The sequence below is a fragment of the Triturus cristatus genome, chromosome 6 (genome assembly GCF_964204655.1).
Source record: "Triturus cristatus chromosome 6, aTriCri1.1, whole genome shotgun sequence".
Classification (NCBI taxonomy): Eukaryota; Metazoa; Chordata; class Amphibia; order Caudata; family Salamandridae; genus Triturus; species Triturus cristatus.
This window is the reverse complement of record NC_140589.1, coordinates 1,869,230,449-1,869,250,698: the sequence shown is the minus strand read 5'-3', so window position 1 is coordinate 1,869,250,698 and position 20,250 is coordinate 1,869,230,449. Positions and strand designations below refer to the sequence as shown.

General features: G+C 43.2%; 1 protein-coding gene across 1 annotated transcript in view; it reads left to right on the top strand.

The window, feature by feature from the left end:
* Positions 1-3,249: 3,249 nt before the first annotated feature.
* Positions 3,250-20,250, top strand: part of PRR15L (proline rich 15 like) — a 55,357-nt gene continuing 38,356 nt past the window's right edge. The window contains 1 exon segment of the mRNA XM_085609441.1: positions 3,250-3,863. The gene's annotated coding sequence lies outside the window, so the exon portion shown is untranslated.

Sequence of the window (20,250 nt, the reverse complement as noted above, 5' to 3'; positions counted from 1 at the left end):
CTCCCACTTTACCAGCTCAATTTCTTGCCCATTTTCCTCCCCTGGATTCAGAAGCTATGGCCTTCTTGATAAATAAAATCAAATCCGGCTCACCGGCTGATCCCTGTCCACCTAGGATCTTTCAGCTGGCTCGCCCAGTCTTGGAATGTCAGATCCTCTCGCTTCTCAAAAACTCCCTGGCCACTGGCCAGGTGCCATCTAACTTGAAGGAGGCTAGAGTTATCCCCTTACTGAAAAAGCCAGGAGCTGACAAGGCTGAACTGAAAAACTATAGCCCTATTTCACAACTCCCCTTCTTGGCTAAAGTTATGGAGCAGCATGTCTTAAAAAGCCTATCCGACTTCCTTGACAAATTCGAGCTTCTACACCCACGTCAGGCTGGCTTCAGAGCCCACCATAGCACAGAGCTAGTCATGTTGTCTGTCCTTGATGATCTTAGATTGAATGCTGACAAGAGAGAGCAGAGTGCACTTGTGCTCTTGGATCTCTCTGCAGCATTCGATACGGTCAGCCACTCCATCTTACTGACCCGACTGATGGATCTGGGACTCAGGGGCTCGGCCTATGACTGGCTAAAATCCTTTCTTTCTGGTTGCTCGCAAAGGGTTCATCTTGGTGATTGTTCCTCTAAGAGAGGTGACATCCCATGCGGCGTACCCCAGGGCTCTGCGCTGTCCCCTTTGCTCTTTAATATTTATCTGCAACCCTTAGTGACTGCACTGTCCAATTTGGACTGTCGTGTCTTTAATTATGCTAACGACACTCAGCTTATTCTGAGGATTGACAATTCAGCCCATGCCCAGGAGACGGTTCAAAATATTTTAAGATTCACCACTAACTGGATGACAGTTAATTCTTTAAAAATCAACCCCGACAAAACGGAGGTTCTCGTCATCCCAACAATTAATAACTCCTGGAGTGGCCTGTTCTGGCTCAAAGAACTTGGGGCTCCTCCTTGCCAATCCCCAGTCGTGAAAAGCTTGGGAATCAAGATTGATGCAGAACTCTCGCTAAGTCATCAAGTCTCCTCAGTGGTGGGCACCTGCACTGGTATCTTGAGACAACTGAGGAAGCTGGTTCCCCTTCTATCAACTTCCTCCATGAAATCCATAGTCTCGGCTACTATTTTATCACGCCTTGACTATGGGAATGCGCTGTACCTAGGCCTTCCTCTGAAACTCACTAACCGGCTCCAAGTTGTACAGAATGACGCTGCTAGGCTGGTTTTCGGCCTTCCTAGGAGGTCCCATGCCTCACCCCTGCTTCTTAAGCTACACTGGTTGCCCGTTAGACAACGCGCAAAATTCAAGGGCCTATGTATCGCTCATAAATCCCTTTATGGTCACGCCCCCAGCTACATTAGGGATCGCCTGGTTAAGTATGTTCCAGGACGCTTACTCCGATCCACAGATGCTTTCCAGCTAGTCTGCCCTCGAAGCAATCTGGCTACCAAGGGTGGGCGAGCTATCTCTGTTATCTTGCCACGTCTTTGGAACCAACTGCTAGATGCTTTACGGAAAGAACCAGGCTTGTTCCCTTTTCGAAAGCTACTGAAAACGCTGCTTTTTAGAGACACATTTTAAGATCCCCGTTACCAGGACTGTCTTTGCCGGGCCAATTTGCAAATCTCCTTCTGTCAGCGCTAAGAGACCTGCCGGTATACATGCGCTATATAAATTCCCCTACAAATACCTGTTTTAAATAAAGCAGCCTTTTTTACACTATAAAGTGAGTATGTGATCTGTGCTGCTCCCCTTTGGTTTTGGGGAGCGGCCTGCCACAGGGAGGTGAGCTCCTGGTGATATTGGGTGAATGGATCAGCCCAGGCTACTTATGGGTTATATTTGGGCTATAAGCATTTTGGCAGGCAGCACAACATAAATATGGCCATTTTAGATGCACCGTCACCATTATGGAAAGGTGACATGGTGGCCAGAGCACTAGCTCATTCAAGTTCTCCCCCCCCCGCCCCCTATAAACAAAAAATTCTGGGGTATCTCGTTCATGTTTTTCTGATTTATAGGGTTTTTTGTTGATTACAAGTGCGGCGGATGGTCAGCAGCACTCGGATGTTTTTCGGCCCAACCCGTTCCTCTGTGGCAGAATCAAGCCTTGAAGGGGCTGCCCGACATGAAGCCTAGATGGTGGCTGGCAGTGCTCACCTTGCTGGTCAGGGGCAAGGCTTTGGACCAGCTGCTGACCGAAGATGCGGCTCCTTCGTCTGGCTGCTTTATTGCCTGTGGAGACTGAGGCAGGCAGTTTTCCTCCCGGCTGGAGAGGCAAAGAGCCATGGGTCCGCTGCCAAAGAAAGGGGCCTTCTCACCTGGGACCTTGAAGATTTGCAGGGGGACAAAACATGGCCTATTTTTCCTTGATGCGCAGAAGCGTCCTGGCTCTGGGTAGTGAAAAAGAAAAACCTGAAACAACCCCTGAGCCACTTCGTGAGTGACTCCATTTAGGTGGTGAGTGAAAATATGGTGGCTGGGGGGAGGTGTACTCAAGGAAGGAGGCACTCAAGACAAGGAAGAGAGGCATTCCCAGACATAGCAAACTATTATTTTCTGTCTATTTGGATGGTGCACTAATCACACGTGATTCATCCGAGGCTGAGAAAGGTTGCCGCCGAGGGGGCTGTCCTCCACGACAATTCCTGCGAATGGTCCTCCAGACTCTGAGGTCACAAGTTTGGAGAATAGGACCACTGGGGGGTGGGCTACCTGCAGGGCTGGCTCTAGGGCAGTGCGATTGGTGCCACCACACTGGGCACTTTGTGGGGCGGAGGTGGGGGGAGGGTGCCATGTTGTCAAGAACAATATGGTTTTAAAAGCACCTTCTGCCGCGTTCCTTGCCTCCAGCAATTGTATGGCAAGACAGGAAGCTAGCATTATGCACTCAACTTTTGTTTTCCACTTCTGAGCAGCATCTTTAAATGTTCGATATGTAGAACACAACTACATCACAAACAAACAAAACTCTCGCATTCATATAAAAGCTCAAGACTTCTATGATCGTCCTCTATTGTTTGCTGCATCTGAGCAGATAAGTATTACTGTTGCTGTGTCTATTTTTCTAAAATTATCAGGATTGCTCCGAGCCCAACCTCGTATGCGGGCAGGGTGGCGCAAGTCAACAATAAAGCTGACAGGCAGGATGGAAAGAGCGCACCCGTGCTTGTCTATCGTCCTTGCCCTTTGAACTCACCTGATCACTTCCTGTTCCCGTCAGCAGTCGCTTTTGGCATTTTTCGGCTTCAGGCTGATCCACGTCGGGTTCCCCTGATCCTGCTGAATCCTCCACTTTGCAGTCGGCCTCATTCTTCACGTGTCGTCACCATCCTAAAAATACAAAAGGCCCAACGATGAGTTTTAAATGGGCCGCTACTGTCCGGTATGGACTACCGGCACTTTTTAATTTTGGGAGGGAGAGTACTTGCACATCTCAAGAGTGACGTAATACTTTTAATTGGAGAGTATCGGTACTTCTCAGAAACAAGCAGATACTCTGGAACAGAGTGCCTGCACTTCTATTTTCCAATTTCAAGCACTGACAACATATTTAAAGACCTCGCAGTTACAACAGAGTTGGTAATATGCGATGCTATTTCATATCTCAAGCTATACTTATCTGGTATATCTCCATGGCGTTTGGATTTTAGAAAATATTTACACACATAAAAATATTCCTGAACTTTACAGGAACTATTTACTGTTTATATCAGCCCTGCCTTTTTTCAGTATTTTCGACTTGTTTTCCCTGTTAATCTTGTCCAATCTATCCTGTTTGGAAATATGTTTTTTGGTTTTTCCATTTGGACTGATTATTATCTGGAGCTTTGGCTGATGCTTGGATACATCAATACAGAGGTTAGTGCATCGTATATTTCCTCACACAATATTTGCCAAAATAATTTGTTATTTAAAGTGCCTAATACTTATATTCTTTTATATATGATGAAAGGGTGTTTATTTCTGCTTTCACTGCCTATGACCTTAGCGGAAGAGGGGAAATTCACAGGTAGTTATGTAATAGGAATAATACAGGGCTCTGCAGTGGGAAAACTGGGATTGTTTCTATGTATTAGTTCTGTGTAGTTATACACATTAATCTTGTCTTTCATGCAGGCATTTTCTGTGATTCTGAAGATTCCTATTCCACCCTGAATATCCTGTACATGTGTCTTCCTGTTCCCTTGTTTTCCCCTCTTCCCTGTTTCACCACTGTTGGTTTTGAGTTGTTTGGGCTTCTGTGGTGATTAGGGGACGTTGGGACCTTACTTCTGGCTTCCATCTTGCCCCTGCGGATAATACCAAAAGTGAGAATTACAATAATATTACAGTGACTTATATGTGATTATATACTTCAATATTAAAACAGGTGCTATTTAATAATTTAGTATAGTTTATTGATAAACTCAATTTATGGGTATGGGACATTTAATTTTATAGGATTAACGTTACTCTTATTTAATAGTTCTTTCATCTAGAATAAGATAAGGGGTTAAAAACAGCCTAAAACTTACTTCGTTCCTTAAAACCACATCCTTATTAACATCTGCTGAGCCGCCTCGGCCATCTTGGGCCTACAGCAGTCAACGCTCAGCGACAGAAAAAACTAGAATGCTTTACGGCGATCCATGGCCATTTTACTTGAGGCTGACGCATCGCGTGTATAGCCTCTCTGCATGACTCAGCGCATAGCGAGTCACTCTTGTTTCTAAAGATGATTGGCCTTGCAAAACCGCTGATGGCTGATCGTGCATCCTATACTCAGCTGTTGGTTGTTAAGCAACGCGCATTGCCAGCGGTTTGTTTAGACACAGCAATGAGTGCCAGACACTGCGCACAACGAAACTCGAGCCTATGAATATTCACCTCTTATGAGGATGGTGCCAGAGGGCAATATGCTTCTTAGGTAATGCAAATGCCAGTATGCCAGCTGAGAGGAGGAAAAACATCCTCATGCGCATCAACCTGAAACTGGCAGATTTCTGAGTAAAAGAGTCCAGCGATGAGGCAAAGGGTCTATTATTGGGAGACGGTATGGTGAAGAACACCGCCAAGTATGATCAAACCTTTACAAGCCTTGACAAGGCACATTACTCCATGAAAAGAATATTCTCTGGGAACATTTTTTATGGACGGGCTGGGAGGAGAGGGCAACCTCTCAGCTGAGGATTCTTTAAGACCCAGTATCCAGGATACCAAAACAGTGGATACCAAGGAGGGATCTATTACAGGAAGCCCTCTGGTTTCTATCCTCGGAGAGGAAGAAATAGTTGAGCAAGAGCATCAAGTGCCCGAGGTCAAGGCCAGAGCTCGTTAACAGGTCAAGGTGAGTATGAGGACAAATTCTGGTTCTACCCAATAAAAGGTTGGGGGAAATTTGAAATTATTTCCAGAGCAATGGGAACAAATAGCAGACGACCCCTGTGTAATTTCTATGGTAAAGGGTTATTTAATAGAGTTAAATACAGAAGGAAAAAGACCCGAGAGAACTGCATTTTCAGAAACAAATTGAGGATATTTTAACACAAGAGGTGTTTCAAATGTTATTAAAAAAAGTGCAATAGTGGAAGTGGAAGAAGACAGAATGGGTTATATCAGTAACCTTTTTCTGGTAGAAAAAAAGGACGAGGGGTGGAGACCTGTTTTAAATTTGAGAGGTTTAAACCAATTCGTGACATACAGACATTTCAAGAAGGTGTGTATCCATCTGTTGAGGGCTGTGTTGTTGGAAAGGTACTGGATGGTCAAATTAGACCTCAGAGACGCATACACCACTATCCCAATTCATGTAAAGTCAGAAGCTGTTACGTTTCAGATGGAAGGGTCAGTTGTACCAATTTTAGTAATTTCCTTTCGGGCCATCATCAGCCCCATTGTGTTTTACGAAAATATGAAGACCAGTAGTCGGTTACCTGAGAGAGAGGGATGTGAGATTAATAACCTATCTAGACAATATTCTGATTACGAATAAGAATCCAGAGGAGATGAAGGAACATCTTACAATGGCAAAAGATCTCCTGGTGTCGTTAGGATTCAGGAAGATTCACTAAACTTTCGGAATCAGCTACAGCAGTGGTTCCCAAACTTTTGACTCCTGAGGACCCTCATTGAGTCACCACTGGAAGCCGGGGACCCCCAATCAATTTGTAGGATTTAAATTTCAAACATTAAAACAGTAATTTGAAAAAAATAAACACACATGTGCACACAAAAGAAATACTCAAATTACTAAGGATTTTAGGGGCATATTTACAAGCCCCTATCGCCATGGGAACGCCACTTTTTCCGACGTTCCCGTGGCGATAGGGGCTTTGCCTTATTTACAAGGCAGCGTTAAGCCACGTAATGTGGCTTAACACTGCCTTGTAAATAAGGCCCCCTTTCGCGCAATGCTTGGCGTGAAAGGGGTGGGTAGTGATTTGATTTTGACGCTGCCCCCTAATTACAAGGGCAGCATAAATAGGAGGTAGGGCCAAAATTAAGACCAGGGAAAACCTGGTCTTAACTTGGCAAAACGAGGAGAAATGGTTTCTCTCTCCTCGTTTTTGCTTTTTCCGTGTGTGCTGCCTTGTGCAGCACACATGGAAAAAGCAAAACGCCTTGGATTGTTTGTTAAGGAAGGTGATCCTTACTGCACATAAACAATCTTAAAAAAAAAGAAAATGTTTAACTTCCATGTGTGCTGCATTAAGCAGCAGACATAGAAGTTACAAAACTGCATTTCAAGATTTCAAGGGGGACCTTCCTGCACATAAAAAATCTTCCCCTGCGCGCAGACACCCTTGCACTATGGCGCAAGGGTGCCTGCCTTGGTACTACACTGCTAAGTGTAGCGCAATGGAAAACGCAGGACTGTACCATATTCATGTAAATATGGTGCAGCCCTGCATTTCTGAAGTGGCGGAGCGTGTCGTTAAGCCAAGGAGGCTAACGACATGCTTCGCCACTTCTGTTGTAAGTATCCCCCTTAGTATTTTATATTGAAAGAATTTGCAAAAAACTACAAATTGTAATGGGAAGGTTGATGCTGCATCTCGTGACTAACTTTTAAATGGTTGGTTTTATTTCGCTCTACGAGGCTCCTGCCAAGGCCAGACTGGAAACCCAAAGCAGCCATGGCAAATATTTTCAGACCAGTCCCTATGCGGTGCACACCAAGTGCAGTGAGTGAGCCAGACCACTACAAAGGGGGCTTTGGGACGCTGTCCTTCCCACAAAAAATTAGGATACAATAGTGCAGTCTACAACACATTTATCGCTATATATTTAATTGTATCAGCTTTGAAAGAATAGTAAATGAAGACCTTACTATGCACCAGGATACAACAGTCTTTGTTGGGGTTCTTCAATGATTCCCTTACTAGCTCCTCCAACAGTGCATCTCATCTCTCCATAGCCTCTCTCATACCATTGTAGGAAGTCAGAGCACTTTACATCACACGCATATAGACAATGACTCATATGTGTAAATCAGTGTATAGAAAATGTTACATATGGTAAAGGGGACTACAAGGTGCAGGATTCACATGTCATTCATACTGATAGGTATTTTTAAGGAGTGCTTGGTCTGGAAAAGCACAAACTCAAGATTCAGAACATAACACAGTGGTTAGCATGGACTTTACCAATAAAAACATATTTTCACCCAAATAAACCTTTTTAGCAACATCAGGATAATGAAAGACTGGGGAAAAAACATAAGTTACTAACTTGTACCATGCAGTTTGCAAACAGCTCTTTGATGCCAATTTATAGGTCACTGTGTTAGATTACGATTGTCACTTATGAACTGCACAGTAACAAAAGAATCTCTGTGACAAAAGCAGTAACCCACTGACCTATGCACATAAAATACTGTTTTTTTAAATTGCATGGTACACCTTCTTTGCAGTAGGCATATTAACCCTCTTTGCTACATTAGATAAGTCAACGCTGCTACTGGACAAAACTCATCTCTCTCCAGCAGATACATTAATCACTGGCGTTATCTTGACCCTTTTATTGGTGCTCAAACTGCTAATTATACAAGGAACTTTGTAGTGCTTTTTAAACTGCTGCCTGCAGACCCCCTGGGAATGTGTCACGGATCCCTGGGGGTCCCCGGACCACAGTTTAGGAAACACTGAGCTACAGGATTACTCAATGAGTTTTGGACACCATGAACTAGGAAAAGATAGAAAAGCGCATGGGGAGTTTGGTTAGTTCCTGGTGCCCTAGACTCATTGAATAATCCTGTAGCTGATTTCGAAGGTTTCGTGAATCTTCCTGATCCCCAGAAACTTTCCAAACCTGAAGGTTGAGCAAACCCAGTAAGACTAAAGGATGTTCTCTTCCTTCCAAACCTTTTAGCAAACCTACTTTGGACCTTATTAAAAGGGGGGTCTCCATATCTAATTCCAATACACTTGGGAACCATCCCTAAGTTCTCCAAAAGTGTGTCACTAAGACAATCCAACACTTCTGTCTCCTGCACCATAATAGGACCCTCTGTATCATTGAGAAAGGGGGGAATGCATAAACTGTCATCCCGACCAGTCCTGCATAAATGCCTCCACTCCCATCGCCCCGGGAACCGGTCTCCAACTGACATAGCATGGTATTTGGAAGATCAACCTGGATGCAGAAGACCCACATCCAGAGGACTCAACAAATTCTGTATTTTCCTGAAATAACTAACCTCTAGTTTCCAATCGCTATAATCTATAAGGTGCTTGAATTCCAATCCACCAATATATTGTGCATGCCAGAAAAATATTCCGCCCTCAATGCAATATTGTGATCCAAACAAAAATCCCACATTTCAGTTGCTAAGTCTGACAATTTCTTCGATCTGCTCTCCCATAACTTGTTGCCATATTTCACTGCTGTTATATTGTCCATTTTTAATAAAACTGATCTGGCTCATAACTGTTTGAAGCTGTGAAGGGCAAATAAGCCTGCTCTCAACTGTAGACAATTGATATGTTCCATCCTTTTCTAATGTATCCCAAATGCCACCTGTCTCCTGATCTGAGCAAGTTGCCGACCCATCCTGACATACTGGCATCCATCTCCCGAACGAAATCTGGTCTTGTTCCAAATATTGCACGTCCATTCCATGCTTCCAAATTCTCCATCCACCATCCTAGTTCTAACCTTGCTTCCATATTTAATATTACTCTGTCCCCATACCATAAGCCTTTTGCCAAGGCGCTGTCAAACATCTGTAGAGCCCTGTTATGTAAGGGAGCAGGGAACCCTGCTCGAATCGATGACAGTAGCCCAATCACATGCGCTAAATCTCTTAAATTCCAATTCTCTTTTTTTATCACCACCTTTATTTTCTTTAACTTTCTTATAGGAATCTGCAATTGATTTTCTAAAGTGTCTTCAATAAAACCTAAAACCTCTAATGAATGACTTGGTATAAAAACAGACTTTTCTATGTTGATTATGAATCCTAACGACACCAGAAGATCTTTTACCATCGTAAGAGGCTCTTTCAACTCCTCTGGATTCTGATTCCTTATCAGAATATCATCTAGATCCGTGGTACTCATAGCACGGCCCGTGGGCCGCCAGCGGCCCGGCAGGCCTTCTTTGGCGGCCCACGGACCTTGCCTTGCACTTTCTACGTTTCAAGTGAGGCCGGCAGTAAACACAGCAGATGACCCCAGGAGCATACGTAGTGAATACGTATTAAATAGGTATTCAGTACGTATGCTCCTGCGGCCATCCTCTATCTTTAATGCCGGCCTTTGACACATCACGGCACCATCGGAAAGCTTCCCAAAAGGCCTTTTAAAAGTCAGCTGTAAGCGCTTTCACAGTTGACTTTTAAAGGGCCTTTGGGGAAGCTTTCTATTTGGACAGAGACAGAGGCAGAGAAAGATAAAGACAGATAGAGACAGATAGGGCCAGAAACAGATAGAGACAGATAGAGATAGAGACTGAGACAGACAGACAGACACAGACAGCCAGACAGAGAGAGACAGACAGACATAGAATTAGAGACAGAGACAGATAGAGACAACAGATAGAGACAACAGATGGAGACGGAGACAAATAGAGACAGAGACAGATAGTGACAGAGATAGATACAGAGAGAGAGACAGAGACAGATAGAGACAGATAGAGATATATAGAGACAGATAGACACAAAGACAGATAGAGACAGAGACAGACAGAGATGGATAGAGACAAATACAGATAGATACTGATAGAGATGGAGATAGAGATAGAGACAGAGAGAGACAGAGACAGATAGAGACAAATACAGATAGAGATAGAGACAGAGCTAGAGACAGAGACAGGGACAGACAAAGACAGATAGACAGAGATAGAGACAGACAGAGAGAGAGCTAGTGAGAGAGCTAGAGAGAGAGAGATAGATAGAGAGAGAGAGAGATAGATAGAGAATGAGCTAGCGAAATAGAGCGATAGAGAGAGAGAGAGATAGAGATAGAGAGAGATAGAGATAGATAGAGAGTGATAGAGAGAGCGAGATAGATAGATTGATAGAGAAAGATTGATAGATAGATGTGTGTATGCCGGGTCTAGTGGCTCAGTGAACTAATGCGTCCGCTGCAAGGGCCTGTGTTCAACCTCATGGTCACAGTTTTTTTTTGTGCTCTAGCCCCGCCCCCCACTGACCCCGCCCCCACCAGTGTGGCCCTCGGCACCAAACCACACTGTAAATTTGGCCCCCGAGAGAATGGTTGTGAGTACCCATGACCTAGATAGATTACTAATCTCACACCCCTCTCTCTCAGGTAACCGACTACTGGTCTTGATATTTTCGTAAAACATCATGGAGCTGATGATAGGCTGAAAGGTAAACAATGCAATTGGTGCAACTGACCCTTCCATGTGAAATGTAACAGCTTCTGACTTTTTACATGAATTGGGATAATGAAGTATACGTCTTTGAGGTCTAACTTGACCATCTAGTCCCTTTCAACGACATATCCCTCAACAGGTGGATACAGGTCTCTATTTAACTTTATTAAATAACCCTTTACTTTACAAATCACCCATGGGTCGTCTGTTAACCGTTCCCATTGCTCTGCGAATCATTGCAGCTTTCCCCAACGTTTATTTGGGTAGAACCAGAATTGGTCCTCATACTCACCTTGACCTTTTGAGATTTGACGTTGGCCTCTTGAAGCTCTTGCTCTATTATTTCTTCCTCTCTGAGGATAAAAATCAGAGGACGACCTGTAATAGGTCCCTACTTGGTATCTGCTGTTTTGGTATCCTGGATACTGGGTCTAAAAGCATCCTTGGCTGGGAAGTAGCCCACTCCTCCCAGCCCTTCCATTAAAACTGTTCCCAGCGAATACTATACTCTCTTCATGGAGTAATGCACCTTGTTAAGGCTCATAAAGGTTTGAATATTCTTGGTGGTATTCTTCACCATACCGTCTCCGAATAATAGACCCTTTGCCTCATCGCTGGACTCTTTTAAGCAGAAATCTGCCAGTTTAGATTTGATGCGCATGAGGATGGTTTTCCTCCTCTCAGCTGGCAAACTACCATTTGTATTACCTAAGAAGCATATTGCCTTTTGGTACCATCCTCGTAAGAGGTGACTTTTCACCCATGTTCTTTTATCGTATGCTTCCTCAATTTGATCAAATATCTTTGCTAGGGGGCCAAGGATTTCAAGAACCTTGTCCTGACAAGAGTTTAGGGATTTTTCCAAGCCCATTCTCGGATCCCTTTCCATTTTAAATCGGTAGGTGATCATTTCCGGATCAATATTGGGGTCACGGTAACTTCTTCATCAATTATAGGTCTTGAGCATTCTGCTCTTAATACGTTTCTTTCTTCTTTTTCCAAAGGCTTCCTCAGCCATAGCTTAATATAGTCAGCTACGTGATTGAAGGGCCACCACTCTTCCCTTCTAGTGTGTTTTTTCTCCCTTGGATCGAATACTGTTTCATCTATGGGGTCTAAAACCATGTTTTTTCCCTTTTCTTTTCGGGTTCTCAACAAACCCATCATCCAAATCTTTATAATCCAAGTCCAATACTTATTAATCAAAGCCATGACGGTCATCAAATTCCTCAAACTCATATTGTTTGTCCCCATCCATTGCAGTGCTCGACTGCCTATCATGTTCGTCATGCCGGATATTCCTTTTTTTTTAGCCGCTAGGGGCTCTTTTCTCCACTTTACTTAATAAGTATTTCCTCTTAGATATACATTTGCCCTCTGGGCCTCTGAGGTTTTGTTCCTCTTCATCTGAAATTAAATAGTGTTCCTCAATCTCTGGGGTTTCACCCAATTTCTTAGATCTTAGGACTTCCCTGACTGTGGCATTAACTGCCTGTTGCAGTTCTTGAGAAACAATTTTCCTAGATTAGCTGAGAGCAATATTTTCCCCGCAACATCTAATGAGTCCTGCACATACACTCAATCTTGATGTAGCCGGGCACCCCAATTCCTATCTTGCATCTCAATATTATCTTGCTGTATATCAATCAACATTTGATACAATACTCCTATTTTATCTCCCCTATTAACTGCATCAACAAGGGGGCAGATTTTCATCCCCTTCAACCCCTTTTGTTTAAAAAAATAATCACGAATTTGCAGATACTTAAAAAACTCATTCTTATGCAATCCAAATCACCTAATTGCCTAATCACAACACTTAAAAAAATTATTTCATTTGTATCATACACCGTTGAAGATGATGAAATGGGGAGGCACAAATGATGGCAGATGTTTTCGTTGTGCAACGGAGAGGGCTTAATTACACATATTTTTTTTGGGGTGTGTGAAGCTAAATTTATGGAAGAGTCATATTGAACATTTTTTAACAGAGATTACGGGGGTTAATGTACAGATAACGATGGACATAATGTTGACAGGAATAGGGGAATCCCTTAAAGTTGGGAAAAGGTGTCATCCATTTAGATACCTAATATTCATAGCAGTGGGGGTAGCTAGGATTTGTGTAGCGTCACTGTGGCTCCAACAGGAAGCTCCCTCTTTTGAAATGTGGTGGGCAAAATTCTAAAACATTTTTAATTTGGAGTATACTCTATATTCTTTGAAATCAATGAAAAAACGCAAATTGGGTATTCAGATATGGGGGCCGATGATAGAACATATGAAATAAGCAGGCTCTGTGAGGGGTATATCATGTACGTTTATGTCTGGTTTTTAATTTTGTATCATTTAGTGTGTTCTTGATGTGTGCACATGGTATGGCGAATTGATAGTTTATGTATTTTTGTATATGATCTTGATTGTATTACTCATGGATTGAATAAAAATATTCAAAAAAAAAAGAAACAATTTTCCTTATGGTTTCTTCCTGAGAAATCTGTTCCCCATGTTCTGTCATCTACTTTTTTTTTGTTTAACTATTATTAAGAAATAGGTAAAAGAGTATTTCACACCCAAGTTATATAAAGTTATATATAAAGATAGGCTTGAGTCTCGTTGTTTGTAGTGTCTGGCACTTTTTGGATTTGAGAGTTCTGTTTTACTTTGTGATGTATTGTGTTCTACTTCTGGAACTTTTAAAAATGCTGCTCAGAAGTAGAAAATAAAAGTTGCATGCATAATGCTAGCCTCCTGCCTTGCCATAAAATTGCTGGAGGCAAGGAACGCGGCAGAAGGTGCTTTTAAAACCATACTGTACTTGATCTTTATACAGTAAACCTTTAATAATCAACATTTTCGGGCAACCATAAAAATATCAAGTCACTCTGATGATTGATGCGCCTGCTGCAGAGAGATCAGAGGTTTGACTCATCATAAAGTAGCGCAGGAGGGTAAATGCCTGCTGCAAAGCACGTCTGCCATGCAGATCGCAAAGTGCATACAATGTAAATAGGTCAGTGCGTCACTGCTTCTGTCAGAGAGTCTATTTTGTTACTTGCAGTTTATAAATTTAAATCCTAATATAGAACAGCGAGCTATTAACTATCACCAAAGAGCTGCACGCACATTGCAAGGTATACATTATTTTCTTGTTGAGTTTTTATATAGCTCGAACTAGACCCGAAGGTATCAAGGCGCTTTACATGATTACCAGTTGCGTTACAGATGGACACATTCATTTTTTTATCAGGCACGGGGAGATGAAGTGATATGCCCAGAATTACAGGATGTTGAGCGTCCCTGCCAAGACTCAAACCCAGTTCCCCAGCTTCACGGTCGACCGCCCGAGTTGTCAGGCCACATCCTCTACATTAAAGCGTTATGATTTTTCCCCCAGTCTTTCATTATCCTAATTTTGCATAAAGGGTTCTCTTCGGTAGAAATCAATTTTGATTAGTAAAGCGAACCGCCAACCATGGTGTTACGTTTTAAATTCTGTTTGTGTTTCTCCAGACCAGGCACTCTTAAACTATACTGTCTACCAGTAGGGATGACTTGTGACTCCTACACCTTGTAGTCCTCTGTCTGATGTAACATTTCCTATACACTGATAAAAAAAGCATTTCCTATACACTGATTTACACACTGATTCCTTGTCTCTGTGTAATGTATATGTCATGTGAAGTGCTCTGACACCTTACCATGGTATGAGTGGCGCTATAAAACAAAAGAAATGCATGAGAGAGAGAGAGTGGTTATGGAGATTTGAGGGGCACTGTTAAAGGGTGGTAGTGAGGGAATCAGTGGAGAAGAAGGTCATTGGGGGGCTCCAACAAACATTGTCGCACCGGGAGTCACCAGCGGTAAAGCTGGCCCTGGCTACCTCCCCCGAACTAATAGAAGTTATACAGCGCCTCGCGGAGGCATATGTGGCAGGAACACCCTCCTTCTATTGAGTGGCTAACAACAGGCAATCCTTTCTCTCTTCTACAAGGCCCTTAACCCAACAACTACAGGTTTGTTCTGAATGATGTTCAACAGGATAACAGATACTCGTGGGATTGATGTACTGGGCGGGTGGTTTTTGGATGGTAGGGGGTATGCAAGTTAAATGCTTTTTTTTACTAATGTTCTGTTTTGAAATTACGCTAACACAGCACTTCCTTGCTCAGAGGCACATGTACCAATGGTTTCACCATTCAGGTTCCATCGCACTGTGCCAACTGCAAGTCATCTCCACACTCTGTGCCGGTGCCGCTCGATCCGCCTCTCTTGCCACCCCATGGCCACCTTTAGTGTGATGTATTGGAATGTTAACGGCCTTAAGGATCGGATCAAGATGGGCGCCGTCCTGCGCTTTGCGAAGTGCCACTCCTCATTGGTGTTGCTTCAAGAGACTCAGTTGCTTGGCTCGAAATGTTCCTTCTTGGGGGGGTTAGGGTATGACAGGGTATTTCATGCCAATGACTCTAGAGGCTCCTGGGGCTCCACCATCCTACTACACAGCTCCTTCCACTGTCTGTCCTCCAAGTCCATCTGACCCACAGGGCTGTTGGATGCCGGTGGTGGGCGGGCTGGATGGGAGACAATATCCCTTTGTCAGCATCTACATTCCATTGCCAAGTATGCTCATGACGACCTTAAAATAGAGCGGACCAGCACCGCAGGGCTTGACTGTGGTCATGGGGGACTTCAGCATGGTCATGAATGGGGAATTAGACATGCCTTTCTTGGGAGCAACGGGTGCCCAGAGGGGCCCCGCCCTCGCAGACCGGACTGCTTCCCCAGGCCTGTGAGATATGTTGCTAACAAGTACATTCACATCTCGGCCGCTCCCAAAACTGTGTCCAGAACGGACTACTTCCTGATGGTCACAGATCTCCAGCAGACGACGGGAGTATATATATATATATGCATCCAGTCCAAGTATTCTGATACCCGATCTTTCTCACTCACTGGGATCTTGAAGTTAAGAGACGTTTAGCAGAGTAAACAGATCAAGACATTTCAGGCTTCACCATAAAATGCAATAACACAAATATCTTCAACTCTGCCACCCACTAGCTTTTCCTCGGACGACTTTGGTTGAACTCCCCAGAATATAATCCACTGGAGGCCAAAGTGGTTCTTGGTCCAGTGAGGAAGTGGGGGTCTCACATTTCTACAAGTCCCGTTTTATTAATTCCCCGGACTTATCTGTTGGCCTTAAACAAAGATGGCGCGGCCCTTGGAGGAATGTGAGTGAAGACGTGGAAAAATGGCTTAGTGTGAAATTGTCATCCCCTCCCGATTAAAGATCATTAAAGATAAATTATCTACTTCGATTTTCCATTCAATTCAATTCAAGTAATCTGTATTTGTCCTGGATAATCACCATAAAAGCACACACAGAATAAAATAAAAAAATACAACAGACCCACCATTAATAGCAGCAAGAAATACAGTCATTGGATACAGCAATTCAAAATTTCAGTGACTATTTTTGTTTGTTTTTGTTTGGTATTTCCATAAAACTGGCATGCTGGCAGGATCGTGTCACCTCTCTGCTTCCACTGTGGCTCTACTGTTGGCACCGTTTTTGATGTAGTATGGGACTGCCCTGCCCTGTGATCAGCTAACACTGGACTCCAATGCTCACCACTCCGATGGGCATCATACACAAACTCACCTGTGGGGGGAGGGGCTTGTCCTGGTAAGTATTAGTACCGTGAAAGCTGAAGGGGCATCACCACGCATTGCACCCACTGCACCACTGACACTGGGCTGGAAGGAGGCCACAGACAACTGGACACTTTATTGAAAGCCGAGGACCGCCCACACAAGTACCGAAAGATATGGGGTCAGCGGTGGGATTGCCTACTTTGAAAGTCTCTGCAGATTGTATTACCTGGAAGATATTGTTTCACATGTTTGTACAATTTGCTATTTTATTATTTACAGTTCTAAAACAAATGTGCATTTGGGCTTCTAAAGGCAGTAGTCGGGTGTCTCCACCACTGGGGTGGAGCTTTAGAATATCAGCCAGAGAAGGGATTCAAAATAATATTCATTTGCACAGTGCTATAACACAATATTGTGAGGACACGTAGTGTATGCAGGCCAGAGCTGGTGGATGAAGGTGTAGGCAATAGTGATGACAATGAAGTACCATTGGAAAACTACATGTAAGGCAGAAATTCAAATGCTATCACAAACAGCATCATTCAAAATAATTTTTAAATTATATATATATAATATATATTTTTTTTTTATTTAAGTGGTACAACAGTCAAGATAAGTAATATAATACATGAAAAAAACTAATAATAATTATCTCCCAATAATACAGTCAAAACCCCAAAAAGGTTTTCTATTTGCAATCTAGCCGGGCAATGACTGGGACTGAAGGTCATAAATAAGCACGTTGATGCTCTTGCCATATATGTTCATACAAAGCTAATGGGCTGCTTTTTTCAAAAGGCCCACAAAAGGGATCAATCCATGTGCAAGCATGTAGCTAAAAACATGACGTGCTATCGCAAATAGTGCAAAAAAGTCAATGAAGTGCAAAAATCCCTATGCAACAAAAGATGGACACCTAGAAGTTTTCCAACATTGCACAATGAGTGATCTTGCTATTGAAACAGCGGAAAGAAAATGTTCACTTCTCCAAAACGTCGCATTGCTGCAGAGCAGCCCAAAAAGAACTACTAATAAATCTGGTTGCGCTTTTTTTTTTTAGAATTGCTGGGTTACAATGCAAAATATCTGGTCCCAAAGGGCTGCAGGGAACTGGGCAAGTATAAAAAGCATGGGCCCAATTGCCTTGCCCCATTGTAATACATCTAAAACATTTATTAAGGACATTAGGAAAACATTTATTTAACAATTAGGGCATATAATAAACTGTCCATGTAGCTAAGAATTCCATTCTTTTAAAATGTGCTGCTCTGAACAGTTTACACCCAAAAGAAGAGATATCTAGTCACTTTTGCAGAGTAATCACATACCTCGCACTGATGCTACCTTATGAACAAGTTGTGGGATAATTTCTTCCTGAATTTTCTGATGTAGCACCCTATACCAACTACCAAGACCTACCATGCTGATCTTAAAGAATAGTTTCAAAAAGTAGAAAGCAAAATGCCCTAGTTTAGGGGTATAGTCCTTCAAGAAGCTTGATATTTGTGCTCTTTCAGCTACAGAGTCTGGGTTTGGAAAGAACACTGGTAACTCCACTGACTGGTTAAGATGAAAAGGAGATATGTCTTTTGGAAGGAATTTTGGATTTGTCCTAAGAACCACTTTGTTACGATGTAATTGTAAGAATGGTTCTTGTATGGTTAAAGCCTGGATCTCACTCACTCTTCTGAGAGATGTGATTGCAATAAGGAAAGCTACTTTCCATGTAAGGAACTGCAGTTCGCATTTATGTAGAGATTCAAATGGGGGTCCCATGAGCCTAGTAAGAACAATGTTTAGATTCCACACCGGAGAGGGTGGTAATCTGGGAGGAATAATTCTTTTAAGTCCTTCCATGAAGGCTTTGATTGCAGGGACTCTGAAAAGTGACAAGTGTTGACGATTTTGTAAGTAAGCTGCGAGTGCTGCTAGATGCAGACGTATGGATGAGTATGCTAAGTTACATATTTGCAAATGTAGTAAGTAGCAAATGATGTTCTGGATGGAAGCATCCTGTGGGTGTATATTATTGTTAGTGCAGTAAATGGCAAATCTTTTCCATTTTGCAGCATAGCAAGCTCTAGTAGTAGGTCTTCTGGCTTCTTTGAAAATGTTCATGCAGTCCGGTGGAAGGTTAAGGTAACCGAACTCTAAGACTTCAGGAGCCAGATCGTCAGATTCAGTTGACCTGGATCTGGATGTCTGATCTCTTCATGGTTCTGGGTTATTAAGGACGGGGAGAGACGTAGTTTTTGGTGTGGAACTAGTGAGAGTTCTAGTAGTGTTGTGAACCATGGTTGGCGTGCCCATGTAGGAGCTACTAGTATCAGTTTGAGAGATTGTTGCCTGAGATTGCATACCACTAGTGGAATGAGTGGGAGAGGTGGAAAAGCGTACGCAAATCTGCCTGACCAGTTCATCCATATCGCATTGCCTTTTGACTCTGGGTGTGGAAACCTGGCGGCGAAGGTTGGGCATTTTGCGTTTTCTTGTGTGGCAAACAGATCTATGTCTGGTTGGCCCCACATTTGGAAAAAGGGTAATAGAACTTGGGGATGTAGTTCCCACTCGTGAATCTGTTGTGTCTGTCGACTTAACAGATCCGCAATCTGATTGTGAACTCCTGGAAGGTGTATATGTTCTGAGGAATGGCCCATCTCCAAATGTTCTATGCGAGCTGGGACAGCTGCAGAGAATGTGTGACTCCTTGTTTTTGTATGTAATACATGGCTGTCATGTTGTCCGTCTGGATGAGGACAGCCTTGTTCTGTACAAGTAGTTGGAAGGATTTTAGTGCTAGGAATACTGCCAGCAGTTCTAGGTGATTGATATGGAGCACTTTTTGTTGAGTGCTCTATTTGCCCTGAGTTGTGTGTCCGAGGAGATGGGCTACCCATCCTGTGAGTGATGCGCCTGTCGTCGGCACTATCTGTGGAAGAGGCTCGAGGAACGGCCGCCCGTTGGACAAGTTTATGTTCCACCACTGTAGAGAGCAATGTGTGCGGCTGTCCACCAACACCAGATCTGTAAGTTGTCCTTGAGCCTGGTTCCACTGACGCGCTAGACATTCCTGTAAGGGATGCATTTGAAGTCTCGCATAAGGCACAATGAAGATGCAAGATGCCATCATGCCTATGAGTTGCATGAACACTCTGGCTGGAAGAGTGTGTTGGTCTTGAAATTTTCTGATAAGAGTTTGTATACTGGCTATCCTGGCTGGACTGGGATATGCTAGCGCTGTGGTGGTGTTCATTGTGGCTCCTAGATATTGGTGTATATGAGAGGGCTGGAGATGCGACTTGGTGTAGTTTATCGTGAACCCCAAGTTGTGTAACATTTGGATGGTTTGGTGAGTGTGTAGAACACATTGCAGGGGTGTGGAATTTAATAAAATATCTACTTGTCCGTGGGACAGGTAGCTTCATAAATCTACTTGTCCTGTACAATAGCCACTTGTCCCTTTGGTGCTATGTAGTAAACCGTCAAATAATGACAGCACTCATTATAGAAGAGCTCGGATAATAGCCTCTCTGGTTATGTCAGGCTCATAGTATAGAAGTATTTGAATACTAGCGATTTCCTTTTTTGCAGATCTACCCATTCATCCTTTTCCTTTCATTCACCCACTGATATGTAGCATTTCCCCTTTACATTGGCTTCCATTCATTCTTTCATCAGCCTTTCACCATTCTGTTTGTCAATCCATCCATCCACCCATCCATATCCAAATCTACCCATCCATCCCCAAACCTATCCATCCATTTAT